Source organism: Prionailurus viverrinus, chromosome X, assembly GCF_022837055.1.
Source record: "Prionailurus viverrinus isolate Anna chromosome X, UM_Priviv_1.0, whole genome shotgun sequence".
NCBI lineage: Eukaryota > Metazoa > Chordata > Mammalia > Carnivora > Felidae > Prionailurus > Prionailurus viverrinus.
The window spans coordinates 29,847,052-29,866,029 of NC_062579.1; the positions used below are offsets into that span (position 1 = coordinate 29,847,052).

Consider the following 18,978-nt stretch of genomic DNA (forward strand, 5'->3'; position numbering starts at 1 on the left):
TAGCTTCAGGAAAAAAAAAAAACAAAAAACCATAATGTGTCACCTGTTTCTGAGACCAGCTGTGTTTTATGAACTAATCTAAAGATAATAATTTTAATTCATACATTCTTAGAGGTGTATGGGAGGGATGTTGCAGTATAGCTCTGTGTGTGTATGTGTGTATGTAGTGCTTCATATGATAAAAGTTTATAAATTTCTGCCACAACATCTCCTCAGTTTTTTGCATGTCTACACACACACACAGGCACTCACATGCACACACATACACAAAATACAAAACTTCAAAAGGAGTCTGAAAGGAAACACTGAAATGTCAAATAGTTGTCTTAGGATAGTGAGGGTATGGGCCGTTTTTTCTTCTTTCCATTTCTTTGTGTTTTTCATGCTTCCTCAAGGAATATTTATTAGTTTTTGTTGGGGGTGGGGAGAGTGGTCAGGCATGATCTACCGGGCTAGCCACAGGTCTTTGTCTTACTCATTTGTGCAGGCCCAGTTTGGCACATGTGGGTTCTCAATATATAGTCAGCGAATGGTGAAAAGTAAAGAGCAGATCAATTATATTAATCTCATTTCTACAGATAAAAAGGCAGAGGGTATCATTTAAGACATTGCAATTACAAATGATAGCAGACCCACCTAAATGTGTCTTAAAAATAAATATATACATGTATGTATGTGTTAAATATGTAATTTTTATATTTTTATTATATACAAATTTTTATATAAATAAATTTTATTATATATAAATAAATTTTTTATGTATATAAATAAATTTTTTATTATACCTCACCTGATACAGAGGCAGAGTGATCCCATGGTTGGCTGATTTACTGGCACAGCAATGTCATCAAGGACCTAGGCATTTTCCATCTTTGTGTCTGTTTCTCCTCATGATTGCAAGAGGAATATTTATGATATATTGCCACAGAGCAAACCACCACAAAAGTTAGTGACTTAAAATAACCATAGTTCTTTTGCCCATGAACTTGTAATCTGACAAATCTCTGCTGAGTCCACTTCACTCTGTTCCATGTGGTATCAGCTGGAGCAGCTTGACTGAAGGCTGGGGAATCCACTTCCAAGATGGCTTACTCACATGGCTGGCAGTTTGGTACTTTGTTTTCTTTTGATTGCTTAGGTGGGGCTGAGGGCTGGAGGCCTTGGTTCTTTTCCAAGTGGGCCTCTCCTTGGCTCCCTCAAGGGATGGCATCTAGGTCTTAAGAATGAGTGTTCTGGGGCACCTGGGTGGCTCAAGTCGGTTGAGTGTCCAACTTTGGCTGAGGTCATGATCTCAAGGTTCCAGAGTTTGAGCCCTGCATCGGGCTCTGTGCTGATGGCTCAGAGTCTGGAGCCTGCTTCGGGTTCTGTGTTTCCCTCTCTCTCTGCCCCTCCCCCGCTCACCTACTGTCTCTCTCTGTCTCTCAAAAATACATAAATGTTAAAAAAAATTTTTTTTAAAAAGAATGAGTGTTCTAAGAGACAAAGTGGAAATTTTCTGCTTTTTAATGTGTTCACCCAGAAAGTGGCGGAGTCATTTTTGCTATATTCTATTATTTAAGCATTCACTAGATCTCAGATTTAAGAAGAGGAGACATGGATCCTACTCCTTGATGGGAAGAGTATCAAAGAATTTGAAGGGCCATGTTTTAAAACTCCTACAGGTTGTTATAGATCTAGACATCACATATAGGCATGACCAAGTCCGAGAGAAGAGAATGGTTTCTTCCTGTGTACTTTTTTCTGTTGAGGGGGGAACACCTTTTCATTCAGCAGAATTCTACTCTGGTTTCATTGGCCAGACATGGGTCAGGCTAAACCAGTCCCTAACCATAGTAATAGAGAGTTACAGATGCCTCTAAGGTATAGATACCCTTGTCCCTACAAAGCAGCTGGGTGGGGACTGGAATAGATAGATCAACTTCATCTAATTAACCCAGTGAATATACCATGCAAATATCATTGTTTCTATTTGTGAAACAAAAACATTGTAGGAGACTAGTCTATACAAATCTTGATTTACTCCAGGAGCCAAATGTGTGAGCATCTTCCTTGAACATATGGGAGGGTGAGCATGTAATCAGAACTCTGCCTTCAAGGAAGAAAGGAGGAAGAATACCAATTAAGAGTAGGAGGCCCATCGAATCTGCATCACCAAGGTTCAGGAGGTTCAAGGGCCCAAAGCCAAGACTGAAACCCATGTTTTTGGATGCTTGGCCCATTGCTAGTCTTTTAGCCAACACTGCTTCTCATGGAGATGTAGAATGTTAAGAAGTAGATAGGGTTTAAGAGGTCATCATGTCCGACTTTGCACTCTATCTAGAAATCCCTTCTTTGGTTTCCCTTAAAGGTGGTCCACCAGCCTCTGCTGGATAGCTTTCAGTACTCAAAAGGCACCGTTGCATTGCTAAAACTTTCTTGTTAGAATGTTCTTTCTTATATAATAAGTTAAGTGGGACTTTTCCTTTCCCCTCCCCCAAGAAGACATCAGGCTCAGGTGCTGTATGTGCCACATTCAGAAAAAAAACAAAAAAACAAAACAAAAAACAAAAAAAAAAACAAAAACAAAAACAAAAAAACACTAAGAATTGGCCAGATTCCTTTTTTCAGGATTTTCCAACTGTGACAAACCAGCCCTCCAACAATGAACCCCCACATCCCCACCCTCAGCTTCTATAAGGAAATAGCTGAGGGTAGGGGTGAGAGAAATAGGGGTTTCTATAATATACATGCCCTCACTTCCCCTCCCAGAAGCCACCTAAAATGAGGTTTTCAAGATGAAGAGTGTTCACAACATGGGTAACCAACCACTACATTTCCTGCCTTCTAAGCTGGGAACCCAGAGGCCCACCCCACTTTTGCTCTCTTGAAATTTCTCATTGGTGTATACCCTGTAGTTAAAGATTATTCATGAGCCTAGTGACTGAGGCCTGATTCTCATTTGTAGATTGCTGAAGGTGGGAGACTTGAGGGAATAGCCTGGGGTGAGTAGAGACCAAGGTGCCTGCCATATGTCTGGAAAGGGGACAAGAGGTCTCCTTGGTATCAGCTAGCTATTATAAGTTACAGACTACCTAAGACTAAGTGTTTTAAACAATAAGCATTTATTGTTGCTCATTAGCCTACAGGTCAACTGGGCAGTTCTGGTCTGGGCCAGGCTAGGCTTAATCTTGGCTGAGCTTGCTCATGAGCACACACTCAGTCTGGGTCATTTGGGAATGACTGACTGATCTGGGATGACTGCACTTGGAATGGCTCACTTACATGTGGTCTCTACCTCCGTAGCAGGCTCCCCTGGTGGTTGCAGGACTCTGGGAAAGTCAGAGCATGTAGAGCTGCAGTCTCTTGTGATCTAGGCTCAGAACTGGGGCACTGTCACTTCTTCCACATTCTGTTTCCACAAACCACAGTTGAGAGGAGATTGGGGGGGAAATAAGTCCATTGCATGATAATACCCCACCAGCTGACACTACTAAGTAGAGATTTTCACTTGTATTGTATGGAAATCAACCTCTTTTAATCTTCAGCCCCATGGTTAGACCTGATTTTTTTTCCCACTACAGCAACACTAACACATCTACTACCCCTTACTAACATGCCAGGTCTCCAAATATTTACAAGTATCCTGACTCTGTTTCCTTTTTCATTCTCCAGATCCTCCAGTTCTTTCTCTAATGGAAGGCTTTGTAGCCATCAAGGTTATGGTACTTGAGATACAATCTGGCTTGGCACTTTTTTCTTAAAACCTGGCATTCATAATTGTGTATGATGTTGCAGACTTATTTCAACAAGAGCTGGTAGCAGTGGGACTATGTTTCATTTCATTTTATTTAATTTTTCGGCTTTAATCTGAACTCTTATTTATGTGCCCAAATGATGTAGCTTTGGGAGGAGCTGAATGATACAATTGTTTTATATGGATAGATATAAATTCTCCCAGGTTTTTTTTTTTTTTTGTCATACTGAGAGCAGCTAAGCCAAGATTTACGCATCTTGTACCTATACAGTGTATTTCTGTGTATCATATATAGAAATATAATATATAAACATATATTTATTTTTATGTTATATATTTTTTATATTTATATTTTTATATAAATATATAAAGGTAGGGCTTGATATTTTTTCTTGTTATCTTTCCTTTTCTTGGATTCACACCCAGGGTATCAGCCTGTTGAGATGATTTTGAATCATGACTCTCTTGTCTTCCTGGTTTTGTCCCAGCTATATGTGTATGTCTTCAGTCCTTGACAGGAATGTGAGACTAGGACAGCCCCAAGGCCAAGGTCCTGCACACTCCTTGACAAACGCCCTTTAGCCTGAAGGGAAGTAGTGAAGAATATGAGTACAGATTGCTTATTCAGCTGCAAATCCCATCTAACCACTCATATTAGCATAGGAGTTTTCTGTGACTTTCCCCCAAGGACGTCAGGAGGGCTTTTCTGGGGGGTGCTTTTTTGGTGTTTTTCTGGAGACCTGCTAAAAACCACACACGTGTCTGTAATATCCACCCACTTATTAACCACAGATATTTTTTCTTTGTACATTAGTTCAAAATATTGATATTGTAAAATATTAAGGCATAGAGACAGGACTAGAAAATAATATAATAAACACACACATACCTCCTTGAAATATTTGCTTCAGAATTATCTTTTTGTCTCTTTAAGAAATAAAATATTATTAGTATAATCAGGGCACCCTGTGACCCTTGTCATCATTTCAGAGTTTATCATTCTCATGCATGATTCATAACTTAACTATATTTGTACTGTATCCATAAATACTATGTATTGGTTTTGTAGGTCTTTAATCCTTATCACACTGCAAACATCATTCTAAAATTTGTATTTTTGCTCAACATGATATTTTGAGAACTATGCCGCTGATGAATGTAGTGCTGGTTTATTTCTTGTGTGTGACTTAAAACTGTTCTATCGCAGGCAACAATTTTCTGTAAAGGGACAGATGGTAAATATTTTCAATTTTGCAGTCCATCGTGGTCTGTGTCTTATTCTTCATTTTTGTTTGTTTTTACAACCCTTTAAAAATGTACAAAACATTCTTAACTCATGAGCTATACAAAAATAAGACCTGGTTTGCCAACCCTTGTTCTACCATAGGACTCTAACACTGTTTCTACATTCTCCTTTTGATTCGTGTGTCCTCCTAGGTCTCAGTTTCCTTTATGAGGCAGAAGAGACAATGGCTGCCTTGCTTACCTCCTTAGGAGGGTAGGAAGATAAGTCAGATAATGGATTTGAAAGTGCTTTGAAATGTTACAAAGGCTGTTTTATTCCTTTCCTCTCTTCTCTTCTCCCTTCCCTTTTCTTTCTTTCCCTTCCCTTCTCTTTCCCTTTTGTTGGCCTAAGTAGGTTCTGAATTAAATTTCCTTGAAGAGATATGGGAGCTCATGTGAAATTTAGATGGTCAAGACACCCATGAAGAGCATGAAGACGCTATGGGGCAGCTAAGGATTAGGGAAGTCTGAGCCCAAACAATGTAGTATTATATTCTTGGTGGAGGTTTCTCCACAGCTCTGGGGCATCACTGCTGGGAAATTCAGGGGGCACTCTCCTTCCAGGCAGCCTCGAAGCTGGAACACAGTTGGTACTTTGTTGAAATCCTCTGAGACTAAGGTCAGAAGCTTGGGCTCATAGCCTATTCTGCTATTGAATAGTGTCACCAAGCTGACCTCAGAGACCTTTTGTCTCTTAATTTATAAACTGCATCTGTCAACACAGGCTTCACGGGATTGTTGTGAAAATTAAATAAGACGAGCAGAAAACATTGGCTTGTGGTACAAGCCCTTGGCTAAGATACTCACCAGAGGTTAATTTATCACTGTATCACTGATTGTTTCTTTATGGAGGGTCCCCTTTTAGGGAAACTACACTAGATAGCAAGTCTGCAAGGGCTGTGTGCCTACCCTTTTTTTTTTTTTTTTTTTTTTGGTATAGCATTGGTAACTTTAATGGATTTTAATGAAATTTTTAACCTTGTAAAAGGTGATTCAAGTAGCTTGGATTCCATGTTTGGCTCCTTCTCTGGTCTTGATGCAAAGCAGTGATGAATCAGTTTTTCTTCATGGGAAGGTATTGCTAATGAATTTAATTTCTTTAATAGATAGACAGCTATTCAGATTTTTCATCTCATCTTGTGCCACTTTTGGTAAGTTGTATTTTTCCCGGAATTTGTCCGTTTCACCTAAGTTACCAACTTTATTGGCAAACACCGTTAATATTTCCTTATATATTTAATGTCGGTAGTAATATCCCCTCATTTCTGATAGTGGTAATTAACATTCTGTCTGTTTTTCCCTTGGTCAGTCCAGCTAAGGGTTTATCAGTTTTGTTGATCTTTTCTAAGAACCAGCTTTTGTATGTCTACTTTTAAAACTATCCTAAATTAAGAACTTTAATTTGAGAAAAATGTGCATAAATAATAGCATTCCTCATACATTACTGCAAACACCTTTTTAAAAATGCCTTAAGCACATGTTTAATAGCACTTAGCCTGGTGACAGGCCATGTGGACATACTAGAGACTTTTTTAGAAAAGGAGTTGAATTCACATTTTTATTTCTCAGGTGTGATAGCCTCAACCCTTCCTCATCCTCTGCAGTCAAAGATCACCCTGACTACTGAATGGGGGAATAAAAGGTTGGCTCAGTAAGGGCTGGAGATTTGCAGATGGGCAAGGGGAACATGTAGAAAGAGTCAAACTGGCTTCCATGGCTATGTTGTAATGTGGATAATAGTCACTGGTAGGGCTGGCCCTTCTATTATTATTATTAAGGCTGATTCTTCAGCTTTTCAGCATGTAGGAGACCGAGAAAGATTTAGAGAGCCAAGCTTTATATTTCCAGAGATAAGTAGTTTTTAATGCTTGCTTCAGATTGGAAGCTATTTCTGGTATTTCTAATTGTGCCTCAAGAGACCTAAAAGTAATTTGGACTCAGTAGCTAGAATGAAATTGAATTTTCTCTAGGGAAAATAATATTAAACATAAATTCAAAGCATCTTATAATAAGGTTATTATAGTGGCACATGTTCATTGTGTTTAGGAAAAAGATAACAAACTTATGATTTTGGAACTTCCGAGAATTGGCTACTTTGAGTTGAACTTAAGGACATGCAGTTGTTACTGTCTGCTTCTGTGAACATTTTTTGAGTTCTTTTGCTGTTTGTGAACCAGGATCCAAATGTTAGGGTTCATTAAAGGAAGCACAGATGTGCGTGTGGGTAGAGCAATGAATATCTAGAAAGAATCTAGAAAACTTGCTAATTCTTTGATTTCAAAGTTGTCTTATTCATTTTTAAACCTCTTAGAAGTACGTTTGAATTATTTTAGTTAATGTTTAGTAAAAAGGATGGTAATACATTGAGCGAAGAGTTGGTTAACTGATCTCTTTCAAAACAAGAGTGGCTGGCAGAACAAATATGCCATGGAACTCAGTGAAACAGCCCAAAGGGAATGGAGGGGCACCTGGGTGGCTCAGTCAGTTGAGCATCCGACTTTGGCTTAGGTCATGATCTCCTGGTTCGTGGGTTTGAGCCCCGCGTTGGCTCTGTGCTGACAGCTCAGAGCCTGGAGCCTGCTTCGGATTCCCTGTCTCCCTCTCTCTCTGTCCCTCTCTGGTGTGTGTGCGCACGCTCTCTCTCCCTCTCTCCCTGTCAAAAATAAACATTAAAAAAAAAAAGGAATGGAGATTTCTGAGCATTTGATATTCCAGTAAACGTGGGCCGTGCAGAAACCTATTTTGCTTGTGTATTTTTCAGCCTTATGTTTGTTACCTTTCTGCCTTTCTTTGGAGAAGACCCCATATATATGAGAAACATTGTTGAAGGATTGAGATGGTACACTGTTTAGAACATGTTTGTAGCATATGATTTGGTAAATGAAGAAGATATGTACCACTGGCTTGAATACATTATTTTTTATTTAATAATAAATCCTACTTACCACCTAATTTCTTCAGGAAATCTCTATTAAACACCCACTGTGTGCCAGACACTGGACTTGGTGCCAGGCATCAATGAACAAAACAGGATCTGTGTTTTGGTTCAGCATGTATTCTGTTAGAGATGTGAATTTGACCTATTTCTCTTTTACCTAAAAGTGGAGCATTGCTTAATTGGCAAATTGGTTAAATATGGGCTAATTTAGGTTAGTGGTTATTTTAAATTTTAGTTACTAAAAATTTTACTTGCATACGTTCAAACTCCTCAAATTATACACATTAAATATGTGCACTTCTTAGTATATAAATACACCTCAATAAAGCTGGAAAAAATTATTATAGTCTGTTTTCTTCTTACCCTAAAGTGATTTAGGTGGACTGCGTTGACTTTGCTCCAGTATGGAAGTTGCTTAAACCTCTGCCCTATGCTAGATGTCTGATTTGTAGCACATAATGCTCTCATCAGCCTGTAACCAGATGAATTTATTTGGCTATTGCAAATCCAATAAAGAAGTGATATAAATATATATAGTATTTTTCTACACCAAGGAGCATTCTCAGCTATATTCACTAGAGTATGCATAGCTGCTATAGCAATCTAAACAATGGTCTGTATGATTATGTAATGGTGTATGTCAGTGTATAAGACAATACGAAGTTTCGTAAGACTTGGGGGTGGGTTCATATCCATTCCTCCTAAATTGAACTCACCTCCAAATACAGTGGGGTAAAAATGCTCTTGTATATCACCAAGACTTTTCATCCAGGCTTGGCTTTTGCCTAAGTGTAGGCTTTGATTTTCCTTTCTGGGTTCTGTGACCACAAACCAGTGAAAGTTACTTAGTGCTACTCAGTGGGAAGCACCTCCCCCCTACCCCCCCCCTGCCCCCACCATACAAGAGGTTCACTGGAGGATGGCAATGCTGTTTATATATCTTCTCAGGTTTCCTTCTAGAGCCTGTGTTTGAAGAATCTGGCACAGGATCTTCAGATTCCACATCCATATCTCTGCAAAGTAGGTTTTGGGAGTACAGCTTAGAATTGAGGGCACTGAGCAGGTACAGTCACACACAGAGAACTGAGGTCTTCTTTGCAAGGTCCAAGCCATTTATTTATCCATTTTTTATTATTTATATTCTACCTATTTCTAAAGGTTTTTGTGTTATTTACAACCATAAGCACATATAAAATGAGTCCATTAAATAAGAAGAACCGAGGGGCACCTGGGTGGCTTGGTCAGTTAAAGCGGCCGACTTGCCCTCAGGTCATGATCTCACAGCCCGTGAGTTCAACCCCACATTGGGCTCTGTGCTGACAGCTCAGAGCCTAGAGCCTGCTTCAGAGTCTGTGTCTCCCTCTCTCTTGCCCTCTCCCACTCACGCTCTGTCTCTGTCTCTCAAAAATGAATAAATGTAAAAAAAAAATTTAAGAAAAACAGAAAAGCATTTGAAAACAGGGAAGGGAAGATAGATGGGGGGGGATTATACTGAAAATTATTGTGGGAGTTGAAAAAACTAGTGGAGGTAAGGATGTACGTGCAAACATTTGTGTGTTCAAGTGTTGGCAAAGCAGAAAATGGAAGAGAGGGTCAAGTGGCCATGCCCATTTATTTACAAAGTTCACTGTACATGAATAACTGTGTTTTAACACGGTTTGGTGTGTCTTGAGCCATAGTTGGGAAGGTACAGCAGAATGTAGAACTTTCGTCTTGACGTTCTGAATGATCTTGCTACCATTTTGCTGTTAGATAACCTGATATAGGGGCCAGTGCAGGAATCAGGTACTAAATTCCTTTGTCTGGCTATAGAGGGCAAGGGTTTTCTTTGATGTAGCTAAACTCACTGATGTCTCTTCTGTCTGCCTGAGGTAGGATGGTGAGGAAGCTGGCAGGGCAGATAGAGGAGCCTGCCTCACTTCTTTCCGATCATTTGTTGGGCCTTGGGAGGCGATTTCCAGAAACCAGCTTAGTGCAGTGAGACCTACCCACTCCCGGGTGCCTGGACAGCACGATTTCAGGAAGTCTTTATATAGAGAATACTCATGTAATAGAAACTAGATAGTAAATTTGGGCTCAGTGGAAGCAAGGAAGAATTGGACAGCTCCCCTAAATACTCTGGAGGCATTCTCCACACTCCTTGAGGTCCTGGGCAGATTCTCGACGCTTGCCTCCCACTGGTAAAAGAGATGAAAAGTGAAGCTAAGGCCACTGCTAGGGAAATGGAACTACTATATTTATTTAGGCAGAATTGCCTACTGGTTAAGACCAAGACTCTATAGAGCAAGACTGCCTAGGTTTGAATCTTAGCTCTGCTAGTTGAGTGATTTCTGGGAAGTTATTTAGCGTCTTTGTCTGTTTTCTCATCTGTATAATGAGGATTATAAGAGTATTTACTTTATAGAATTATAAGGATGAAGTGATTAGTACCTGTAATGTGCTTACACTAGTCCCTGGCATGAAGTAAATGTACAGTAATTTTTTTTAACATAAAAGAGATGAGCTGGAGGAGATTTTAGCATCCGGTTTCCTTAGGCAAAGAATCAAAATATTTGGGGAAGAAAAATAGCAAAATCATTCAGGATCTCTGAGAATTGTAGACAGTAATGATCACATCACGTGTGCTGCGAATGATGGGCCATAATATTTGTCCTGACAATTTTGAGTACTCAACAAGATATAAATATGTATTGAAAGTCCTCAATTTCTGACTAAACATCTGGAAAACTGGCAGATGTTCAAGTGAGATTTTGGTAACTGCAAAGTCTCAGTCACTAGAACTTTGAAATGTATTTTCCAGTATTAGGATGTCATTCTGGTTACATCTGTAGAACCAGTTTTGCTATAGTGAGCAAAGTAGGGGTTTGAACCATATTTTCTACTTGGCATTTTGCCAGGATAGGGAAGAAAACTTTCTGAAACAACTTCATTGCAATAATGAATGAGTAGTTTTTTGCCCTTTAAAAATGCAGTCTAGGGGTACCTGAGTGGCTCAGTGGGTTAAGCATCTGACTTTGGCTCAGGTCATAGTCTCATAGTTCGTGAGTTTGAGCCCCGTGACGTGTCGGCACTGACCACCATGCAGAGCCTGCTTGGAATTCTCTCCCTCAGTCTGCCCCATCCTTCCTTGTGTTCTCTCTCTCTCAAAATAAACAAATAAATAAACTTAAAGAGTAATGTTGCTGAAAATATCCTTGTACTTGCCGTTTAGTATATGTGTATATGCAATTCTGTTATGTCTGTACTCAGGAGTATAATTTGCTGGACCGTAGGGAATGCCGATGTTTAGCTTAGTAGAAACTGTAAAACTGGTTGTACCATTTTACATTCCTACAACAGTGTATAAGAGTTTCACTGGCCAACACTTGCTTTTACTTTTAGTAATACAGTGGGTATATAGTAGTGTCTCATTTTACTCTGAATTTGCATTTCCTGATAACTAATGAGCTTGAGTTCCTTTTCAGGTCTTTAGTGGACATTTTGAGGGGTGTGTGTGTGTGATGTTATTGTTCAAGTATTTTTGCTCATTATAAAAATTGAGTTGTATTTATCCTTTTGGTACCTCTTCAGACCTTCCTGTATCTCCATGTTTCCATGTGGGGTCATTTTCACTGGGCCTGAAATACCAATGCCATTATTTCCTTTAGAGCGGGTCTGCTAGTGACACATTCCCTCATTTTTGTTTTGTCATATGATGTCTTTGTTTTACCTTCATTTTTGGGTACGGAGGTCTATTAAAGGTTATTTTCTTCCTACCTTGAGATTCTCATTTCTTTTCAAATGCCAGTGTCTGTGTTGCCTCTTTGAAGTTAATCTGTTTGTTTGCTTGCTTGCTTGCTTGCTTTTTAAGGTTTTCACTTTGACTTTAGTGTTTAACAGTTTTAACATAACTTGCTTAGTTGTAGTTTTCTTTGTATTTATCCTATTGGAGCTTAGTTTTAGATTTCGGCATTTCGGGAAAATTCTTAGCCTTCTTCACTTTAAATATTGCTTCTGACCCCATTATTCTCTTCTCTCTCTCTCTCTCTCCGACATTTTCACTGGCCCAAACTTCTCTCATGCTTTTTGTTTCTCCATTTTCTTGTGACTTGCCTTCTGCTTAGTATTAATTATCGTTATAGCCATTTCTAATCTATTAAACCCACTTGTTGATTTTTAAATTGTACTTAATTGTGTTTTTCAGTTTTATAGTTTTCATTTCAGTTTTTAAAATAGTTTCCAGTCTCTGATAAATTCTCTATCTTCTTATATAATTTCATAAACATATTAATTACAGATATTTTTAAGTCAGTGTCAGATAATTCCAATATCTGTATTTACCGTGGGTCTTTTCATCATCTATTTTCATTCTTGGATTTTGATCAATTTTTTGTTTTCTTGTTGGCATGCCAAGTTATTCTTAATTAAATGTTAGTTATTTGTATTAAAAAATAGAGATAATTTGAGGCTCTGAATGAATTCTCTTTCTCCAGGAAGGTTTTACTTTTGTTTATAGCAGGTAATTGGTGTAGATACAGATCAATGTGAGTCAGTTACAACTTGATTTGGCTGAATTCTGTACTCCAGTCTTTGTGAGGGCTGATCTATTTCTGGTCACCTTTACTCCTCTCATCTAGTATTTTGGGTTCCCACCAGAAAGCTTTGGGTGTAAACCAGGACTGTTATAGGGACAGAATGTCAATGTTTGCTCCCAAACCCACCAGCTTTGAGAGACTGCTGAAAGCTGTGTTCAGATTCTTAGTCTCTTGGTACCCACTAGCATATGAGCAAATGTCTTGAGGAGAAAAGCAGCTTCAGAATTTTTTCTGGAGACTTTTCTATTCTTTGAGATCTTGACCCCAGAAATATCTTTGATGCCTTTGAATGGATGTTTTTCCAGTTGTTCTTGGCAGAAATATTGGGCCAAAACAATCTAGTCTACCATTCCAGCATGAAAATCCTCATTTTGCTTTTTGATGCCCCCCCCCTTTTTTTAGGGAATTAAAAAAGCATGAGATGACAGAATTGTGCTTTTTTAAAAAAATGCTCATTGATGGCTCTGGGTCAGCCTAATATATTGTTCTTAAATTAGTCTGTGAAGATCTGGACTTTGAGTTTTGTTAAACTTTTTGGGATGCATATGGGCCTGTGTGAAATGTGTTATGAGTTTATTCTACAGTTAGGAACCAAAGGCAACTAATTCCTTATTGGACAAATGACCAATAAGCACATAAAAAGATGTTTGGCATCATTAGTCATCGGGAAAATGTAAATCAGAATCACAGTGAGATACTACTTCACACATCCTTCGATTCTAGGATGCCTAGAATTAAAAAGTTAATAAAGATTCAAGTCAGTAATAATAACAAATACTGGCAAGGATGTGGAGAAATGGGAACACTCATACACTGCTGGTGGGAATGTAAAATGGTGTCATTGCTTTGGAAAACAGTGTGACAGTTCCTCAAACAATTAAATATAAAGTTATATGACCCAGCAGTTCTACCTCTATGGACTGAAAAGAACACATTTGTATATGAATGTTCATAATAGCACTATTCACAATAACCAGAAACAATGCAAATTTACATCAGTTGATAAGTGGATAAAAAAATAGTATATCCATTGAGCAGGTCACCTGTTGGGATGAGCACTGGGTGTTGTATGGAAACCAATTTGACAATAAATATCATATTAAAAAAAAGTAGTATGTCCATACAATGGAATATTTTTCAGCCATAAAAAGGAACGAAGGACTGATATATGCTACACTATGGATGAACTTTGAAAACATTATGCTAAGGGAAAGAAATCAGTCAGAAAAGACATGTATTATACGATTTCATTCACATGAACGTCCAGAATAGGGAAATCTATAGAGACAGTAGTAAGGGAGAGGTTTTAGAGAAATGATAGGTAAAAGGGTACAGGGTTTCTTTTTGAAGTCATAAAAATGTACTAAAATTGACTCTGGTGATGGTGGCACATATCTACGGATCGACTTTTTAAAAAACTCACTGAATTGTACACTTCAGATTGTGAGTTGTATGGAATGTGAATTGTTTCTCAATAAAGCCATCGAAACAAAGAAGCAAAGCAGTATTTATTGTAGCAACTGGGGAGGGACGGTGGCAGATGTGGGTACAAGCTCATGGTGATGATGATCTCTCATCGTTAACCTCTTCATTAACGTTTTGTTAATCATTTGTCAGGGCCTGGGTTGGAATTAAAGCAGACCACTGGGGAAAAAAATAAAGCAGAACACTGGGTTCTAGAATAAGTGGTCACAGATCACTCCAGGGAATAAGCTATCAAATCCTTCAAGAACAGTGATCTAGGTAACTGGCCAGGAAAACCCAGCACTGCCAAGATAATCCAGAATGGTCCTGGTTTTGGTTGGGCCCCATATGCTGAAGCAGTACTTGACTTTCTTGGTTAGGCCTGTGGTCAGAGAATATTGTACTATTCCTATATCTCCCTGTTTTGCAGGCCTGTCATGTACCTCAAAGAGAACGTTTTTAGAATGTAGACCTGAAAGACATTTTGTAATTTGGATCTTATGTCCCAGGAAATGTTGGAAGCAGGTGCAACTTCTTGATTGTAAAAGGCACATGGAAGCAGACGTATTTGCATAGGAAGCCCATAACCACAGAAATCACCCTCTGGTAAGGGGCTTTGAGAGTTTTCATTGCTCACTTTAGTTATATCTGTGAGAGATTTGGAGCTTAAATTCCTTATTCAGTGGTGAAAAAGGCTGTTCACACATGGTGCAATTTTGAATTCACTTATTCATTCTTTATTCAACATACATGTATCAATTACCTGCTTCGTGCCAGTCACTGTGCTAGGTGCTGGTGATAAAAATCTGTAGGAAACAGTAGCTACACCTCGGAGATTGCACTAAACCAAAGCTATCAAGTATTGCAATAAAGGCATGAATAGGTGGCTGTGAGATCCCAATAAAGGGGCAGTTCATTGAGCTTGGAAGAGTCTTGGAAGCATTTAGCACAACTGAGTGAATGTAATTGAATAAAGGCTGAGGAAAAGCATCACTGATGAGTTCACACTTTAACTGCACCTTGAAGAACAAGTAGGGTTTATCCAAGCAAAGACAAGAGGAAGACAGGGGACAGAGCAGCAAATGAGTTAGGACTCTGTGGCAAGAACCGTATGAGACTTAACAAATGACAGAACCAGAAAAGAAAGCGGAAAACATTTAGAGCACCACTTCTCAAACTGTAATGGTCACACAAATCACCTTAAAAATCTTGTTAAAATACAGATTCTGCTTTACTGGGTCTGAGGTGGAGCACTCCTTTTTTTTGTTAAAGCTTATTTATTTTGAGGAGAGGGGGGAGAGAGAATCCCAAGCAGGCCCCACATTGTCAGTGCTGAGCCCGATGCGGGGCTCAGAGTCACAAACCGTGAGATCATGACCCTAGCCGAAACCAAGAGTTGGACGCTTAACTGAGCCACCCAGGTGCCCTTGAGCTGGAGCACTTCTAATAAATTCCCAGTCGGGGTCTGGGCTGCTGGTCCATGAGCCATGCAGAGCAGCCAGAGTTTAGAGATCTACTTGGCTGTGATGGGAGAGGAAGGTAAAGGGTCCTACTTAATATGCAGATTTCTGGGTAGCGTGATCTGGGTTGTTGGTCTCATGGGCTGTTAGAGGAAACATCAGAGGAGTTTTCAGGGAAATGGTTTGTTCTGTTTGTGGTTTTGTTGTTGTCCGTGGTGTCTATTTTGAGGCACCTAGAAGATATCTCGGAGGAGAAATCTAGTAGGCCCTTGGCTAGAAGGGGAACATAAAACCACAGTTCCTGAGGGGAAGAGAAAGATGTGGCAGTGAATGAAATTGAAAGGAGGCTGCAAGGAAAGCGAGAGGATGAGTAGGAGCAAACAGTGTGGTGACTTCTACAGGAGAAGTTTCCAGGAGGTGTGAGGAAACAACGTCCAGTGTTACAGGGAGATCAGGAAGGAACAAGGCCAGAATCCAGACTGCAAGGAGTTGAGGATTAAAGAGTGTTTTGATTAGAGATGACTCAAGAGGATTGACTGAAAAGTTCAAAGAGAGTGTAGTGGTAGAAAGAAGTGCAGGGGGAAGGAGGGGGTCCTTTCTCTCTCTCTCTCTCTCCCGCACCCAACTCTTTCTTCCCTGCCCTCCCTCCCTTGCTTTCTCTGTTTCCATGATTACAGAAATTTTGCAACATACAAAAAGATTGAGAAGATACTGTAATGAACCTCCCTGTATCCATCACATAGCTTCAGCGATCATGCCAGTTTTTGCAAAGGAAGGATGGTTTTTTAGATGCAGCTGACTCAGGCATATTCATACACTCAAGGAAAAGAGCCAAGATAGAGGGAGCAGCTGGAAACTTGAGAAGAGAAAGATGATAACTGGAGCAAATTTTGGAGGAGGAGGCGAGTGGCGGAGTGCAGCACAGGTGGAGATCCTGGCTCCAGATACTAGGAAAAGCACTTTGTCTACTGAGCTGAAAGCAAAAGAGCTAAAATCGACTACCCTCCAGAAATCTGGGTAAAATTCCAATTTCCAGAAGCTTACTGTGCTAACTCCCTAGTTGCCCTCTGCCACTGTACCCCACATTCCTTCAGGTTGCCTCAGGTCCTTCCTCGAAGTCATTCACTAATGCTGGGGGAAATCTCTGTTCGGCCTAAACTGTCTTGCAAGTTGAGTCATTTTATTGAAGATCCAGTGTCCATGGAGAATAGTCGCATCACAGAGAGCAGCTATTTAGTGCTGCTTCCATCTTGGGAGCAGCCTCCGTTAACTCTCCAGAGCAACAGAGAAACCATTCCCCTTGTCTCCCAAATAGAATTCAGTTCCCCTCCTAAGGGGAATCCTGGGGAATAAAATGTTCTAAAGCACTTAACATAGAAATTCAATTTTTTTGTGTCAAGTCAGGAAATGAGCAAATTTGTGCCTAATAACAATTTCTTTCTCTGTGAAATAGGAAAAGAGTCCATTTGGAAGGAGATTACTTGGCGGGAATTGAGCGGGAAGAAGCTTTAGAAGTGTGCCAAGAGTTTGGCGTATTGCCACAGCCTTCTCTTCAGCTTTGCCTAAAATGATGTCTTGCCCTCTGACAAAAGATGAGAACAGCAAAATGTGCCCCCTACACACACTCATAGGAAATGAGAATAGGATTATTAGGGGATGTTAGACTTCTATGAAATGCCACTTAAATGGGCGTGACTGCCAGCTGATCCCTTTTTGTTGACTGTGGGAAGATAAGGTTGGGAAATGGCACCAGGGAACTTTTCTTCATTTAAGTCTGAGTAAGTAAGTATTTGCATGCGCCATCACCCTAGCCATTCATTAGATAACAGCTTAATTCTAGAGGTAGAAATGTGCATTCCAAGCATTCTGTACTACTAGCTTCTGTCTTCCAAGTGCATCTCTCTCTCTTCCTCGACCCCTTTCCTATCTGTGAAATTCTGCAGTGAGCAGCCAGCAGTGGGAGTGATGATTGAGGTCAGTGATTTCAAGACAGTTTCTTTGCATTCTCAGAAAGCTTCAGTGGGTGATTGCTACTGAGCGCCGATTGAGTAATGATTGGCCAATTCTCTTCATAGAGAAATAAGTATAATTTGGAAATAATTGACTTAATGAGAAAAATGGGTAAATGCTTAAAAAATTATTTGAGTCATTGCATTAATAAATAATTTACAGGACCAAAAATATAACAATATAAATACTGTATGTGTATGAATACGCAATTTGCATTTTAATTATTTACGCTTAGCTCATCTTCTGCATATGAAGTATTTTTCTGATAGTGGAAAAAACATAAGCACTGAAAGAAAAGGATTCACTACCAGGTCCTTAGGATGTAGAAATTTGTAAAAATATAAAATACATAAAACATAAAAATACATCGCCAGTATCTACTGCTTTACAATGGTCCAGTGAATTAGCCTCTCAGGAAAAATAATTCAGTCCAATTTCTTTCTGGTCTACCCCTGGGATAGTGTTTCCATCTTTTAAGTTTGATTAGTAGATCACAGCCTTTCCAGTGAATGATTTTGATGATTTAAATCACTGCCAAAAGACTATGGAAAAAGTTGAGCCTCTGAGTAAAATTCAGCTTCTGCCGGGCATATAAGTACCGAGGCATCACAGCTTCTGCGTCCACCAAATATAGATGTTTTTTCCATCAATTCAGAACTTAAATAAGGAAAAAAACCTTTATTCCTGTGCATTGTAAATTATGCATTTAGGTAGAGGCAATTATGTTTTGTGGACATTGCACCTTAAGGAGCAGGCACAGAAGGTATTATCTCAGTTTTATGGGTGGGAAAACAGAGCCCAAAGAGATTGTATTTCCCTAGTGTGACCTGGCGGGATAAGACTAAAACCAGAGCCAGACTCTTGGTTCCTGACTCCAAGCCCTGCCTCCAGTCTCTTCTTGCTGCAATATTCGGAGGTGGTGCCAGCCTGTTAGTAAGTGATTATATTTCAGTTTTGACCATACAGTTTGTGTTCACGGATTGGCGGCACATTTCTGAGACCGTAGCTCACAGCCATAGTGTCACACTCTCGAACACGGTACCATGTCCCATTTAAATGAGCCACATCTTGCCTCCCCAAACTTCTGCTTTAGATAAACTGGATAAACCCATTAGCCATAGGTCATTTTAAGAAGTAGGCAACTAGAGGGACGCCTGGGTGGCTCAATCGGTTAAGCGTCTGACTTCGGCTCAGGTCATGATCTCACAGTTCCTGAGTTCTAGCCCTGCATTGGGTTCTGTGCTGCCAGCTCAGAGCCTGGAGCCTGCTTTGGACTCTGTGTCTCCCTCTCTCTCTGCCCTTCCCCTGCTCACACTCTCTCAAGAGTAAACATTAAAAAAAAGAAAAATAAATAGGCAGCTAGAGCTGAGAATTCTTGAGATACTAAGGCCTTTCAGCCCAAGACAAGATTCTCAGTAATGGGGAGGTTCTCATTTCTTTGGCAATCTTGCAGTCATATTCTTAAATGTAACTGAAGAGTAAAGAAAAATGAGCAATCTGTAGTCAGTGTATAAA

General features: G+C 39.6%; 1 protein-coding gene across 1 annotated transcript in view; it reads left to right on the plus strand.

Annotated features, from left to right (window-relative positions):
- Nucleotides 1–18,978, plus strand: part of XK (X-linked Kx blood group antigen, Kell and VPS13A binding protein) — a 53,469-nt gene that overhangs the window by 29,935 nt on the left and 4,556 nt on the right. The window lies entirely within an intron of this gene.